A 3,946-nucleotide genomic window follows, 5' to 3' on the forward strand; every position below is an offset into this window, starting at 1 on the left:
AAGTGTCTCTTGGGCTTCCAGTGCGTGGATGTACAACTTTATTTGAGTATTTAATTTCCCCTCTCATTCATAAAATAAACAAAGGAGATTTATCTGAAAGTGACTGTGAACTCTTCCAGGCTGTCTGTGGAGTCTGGGCCCACAGCGCTGTGCGCTGCCCACAACTCAACCCAAGTGTCTGCTTGCAAGGGAGGCGCGGGCAGGAAGCGGACGGACCCGCTGTTTTCGTTAGGGAGGTTAACGGGCTGGGATGGAGGGCCTTAAATCTTTCACTAGAAAATCCCGGTGAAGCTTCAGAGGAGGCCTGGGGGAGAGCCGGGCCGCAGAGCAGCCATCCGTCAGCAGAGGCACCCGCTCGAAAGCGCTGTTGATTTAAGGCGGCCAAGGTATTGAGGGTTTTCTGTGTTTATTTTAAAATCTGCAGAAAAACTCATTAGCACTCTCCCTAACTGTTTCTGGAAGCGGCGATCTCGGCTTGGGCTGAGGGCTCAGAAAAGGCCGTTGGACGTGGAGGCTCACGGAGGGACCAGCCGTTTCCCCAGATCCTTCTGGAGCCCGGGCCAGGGTCACCAAGGGGACGGTCCCTCAGCGCCGTTCATCTCAGCTGATCTTATTTCAGCCGAGGCTGGGATGGGCTGTCCTGGCCCAGCCAAGGAAGTGACACCCTGTGTGACTGAGGACGAATTCCTGAAGCTGTCCTGCCTCCCAGGCCCCTTCTCTGCACCCCCTCAGCTCTCCCTGAGGCAGGGAGATGGGCCAGGGGGCACCGCGTTGAGGCTGATGACCGTCACCCATCCTCTGAGGGAATGCCACCCCCAAATCATCTGAGCTCAGGGCCCCAAAGTCTCTCAGCTAATTCACGCTGGTGTCCCATCTCGGGCTGGCAGGACCATTGTCCTGGCCTCGTGCTGGCCAGTGCCTTCAGCTGACCTCTGAGCTTTGCTTGGGGGAGAGTGCCCAGTGGGAGGTGGGGAGGCACCTGGTGGCGGCCCCCAGCCCCTGTGGGGGCTCCTCCCTAGACTCCATCTGCCCCCAGCACCTTCCTTTGGAAAGGTTGTTAGGAGACACCTGTGTGAGGAATCTGACGGGATCCGGGCCTGGGGCTGGGGGTCCTGACCATGCTGCTGGGAAGGCTTTTCTGTGTTTCTTTCAAAGCCCCCAGAAAAGCTGCTCTGCTGCCTTCCACACCCCTGGCTGCCTTTCACACCCTTCCACACCCCTGGGATTGTTGCTGGAGACCTGGCCGGGCAGCCTCTGCGGGGCGGCTCTGGCTGAGCAGCTGCCCAGCCCGGCCTGGGTCCTCCTCGCCCCTCCCTGACCCTCCAGGGCCGACAGGGACAGGCTTGTCGATGTGCCCCCTGGGGCCTGCATGGGCTTTGTGCAGCAGGAGGCTGGTGGGGGGCGGAATGCAGTCCCCAGAAGGTCATGGTTATCAGACCGGGGTCGGTGGGCCTGGTTCACTCGTCTCTCTCCCTTTCTGTCTCTCTGTCTCTTTCCCTGTCTCCATGGCTCTGCCTCATGAGCCCCCGTCCTGGCCCCGCAGAGGGGCAGCCTTGCCCTCCCTCCCGTGCACACGGCTTGACTGGACCTGTCCCCATCCCTGTCACCAGAGCCTCTTGGAGGTCAAGATCAAGGGCCCTGCATGTCCTGGGGTCCTGCAGACGACTAAATGAAGGGGTGCAGAACGAGGCCTCAAAATGGCGGACCCTCGACAGTGTTGGCGGCAAATTATTTGGCACGTTTTACACACAAGCATTACAATTTAGAAATGATGAGTTCCGAGGTCAAAGGGGAAGCCCTCGAAGTAAGTAAAGGGCTGGGTCATTGAGGCCTCCTCCCCACAGCCTCACATCATTTCCACATTTCTGGGACCCAGAATCCAGCAGACTGGGCCCAGCCGGCGTCCACAGGCTTCTCAGAAGGGCGTGCGGCCTGTGCGCGGCTCCCGCCTGGGCTGGGGCCAGGGCTGCTGTTCCCCTGGACGGACTGCTGGGAGCAGCCTCAGAGTGGCTGCCTGGGAAGGGCCTCTCCAGAGACCTTTCCTGGCTGGGCTTCCCTGGGCTCCTGGCAGCGTGGCAGGCCCCTTGCTCTCGAGCTCCGGCACAGTTCTGGGAGAGTCCGGTGACTGGCAAGGATGGGTCCAGCCGAGCCTCCCCCGGCCCGGAGAGGCTGAGTGGGCTCAGCACCTGCACTTCCTGCTGCACCTTGACGGCAGCCGTGGGGAGCGAGGATCGGGCCTCCCACAGGAGCAGGGCAGTCTGGAGAGGACGGAGACCACCGCCTGGCACATTCTCTTCCTGGCTGCCTCCCACCTGGAGCAGTGCCCACCCTGAGGGGGCAGACAGCCCGGGACTGGCAGAGGACTCACCACAGGTCCTGGAGCCCCTCCACAGTGTACCCAGGAGCACAGAGCGGCGGGCGCGAAGCGGCCTCCCCACCACCTGTGGCGGGACTGCACCAGCCGGTGCTTCTGGGATCCCTGCGGGCCAGGCAGGTGCTGGAAACATCACCCGGATGGAGCTCACGCTGCGGCCTCCACACACCCATCCAATCACTAACAACCCTCCTCTCAGAACCTGCTTCCGGGGACCCTTCCCACAGACAGGCCCCGGGGACCCTCTTCACACAGGCCCCGGGGACCCTCCCCACACAGGCCTGGGGACCCTCCCCACACACAGGCCTGGGGACCCTCCCTACACAGGCCCCGGGGACCCTCCCCACACACAGGCCTGGGGACCCTCTTCACACAGGCCCCGGGGACCCTCCCCACACAGGCCTGGGGACCCTCCCCACACACAGGCCTGGGGACCCTCCCTACACAGGCCCCGGGGACCCTCCCCACACACAGGCCTGGGGACCCTCCCCACACACAGGCCCCGGGGACCCTCTTCACACAGGCCCCGGGGACCCTCCCCACACACAAGCCCTGGGGACCCTCCCCACACAGGCCTAGGGACCCTCCCCACACAGGCCCTGGGGACCCTCCCCACACAGGCCTGGGGACCCTCCCCACACACAGGCCTGCGGACCCTCCCCACACAGGCCCCAGGGACCCTCTTCACACAGGCCCCGGGGACCCTCTTCACACAGGCCCCGGGGACTCTCTTCACACAGGCCCCGGGGACCCTCTTCACACGGGCCTGAGGACCTTCCTCACCTGCCTCCTTCAGCCTCCCTGCTGGCCTCCTTGGGGTGTGTCCTGGGTGAGGGGACATGGCACGGCTACAGGGCTGGCCCGGGAGCCTATGAAGGCCGCCTCCGTCATTTCCCTCCTGGTTCTCAACGCTGATTCACTGGAGAAGATTTAGGAAAAAGAACTTAGAATAAGCTTTAATTGTCGAGAGATAACTATCGTTATCACCCCCTCCCCTCCAAATCAAACATCATTGCACACTAAGTGTTTGTCCACACAGGGGATGGATGAGACCCCGTACATGGCTTGAGACCCCGCATTTCCGTGGTGTGTCTGCGTTCTTACATCCTCCCAGGGCACCGATGGGTGAGGGCTCCTTGACACACGTGCCTTCGAGCCACCTGGGCAGCCCCTCTTGTTTGGAACTGCACCATTCCCGTTGTCCCAGGGCAGCCCAGGGGCCGGCGATGACTCCGTCTGTTAGAGACCGGGCAGCAGCCGGCCTGGGGCAGGGGATGGCCCCTGGGGCGGCACTGAAAGGAGAGCCCGACGCCTCTCATCGCAATGTCCCCACACCTGATGTATACGCACATTCGGCTCCCAGGTGCACACACTGTCACACAGGTTGCCCACACAGCCAGGGACCTCCTGGGAGGCCTGGGCTCCTGACCTCCAGGCAGGAGGGCTCTGGGCACCGGGATCCCTCCTGCTGCTATGGAGGAGGCATCGGAGGGCCTCGACCCCTGAGCACCATGTCCCGGGCTGGACACGGAGGAAGGAGGGCCATCGATCTGAGGAAACAGCACGGGTGGA

The sequence above is a fragment of the Mandrillus leucophaeus genome, unplaced genomic scaffold (genome assembly GCF_000951045.1).
Source record: "Mandrillus leucophaeus isolate KB7577 unplaced genomic scaffold, Mleu.le_1.0 Scaffold41, whole genome shotgun sequence".
NCBI lineage: Eukaryota > Metazoa > Chordata > Mammalia > Primates > Cercopithecidae > Mandrillus > Mandrillus leucophaeus.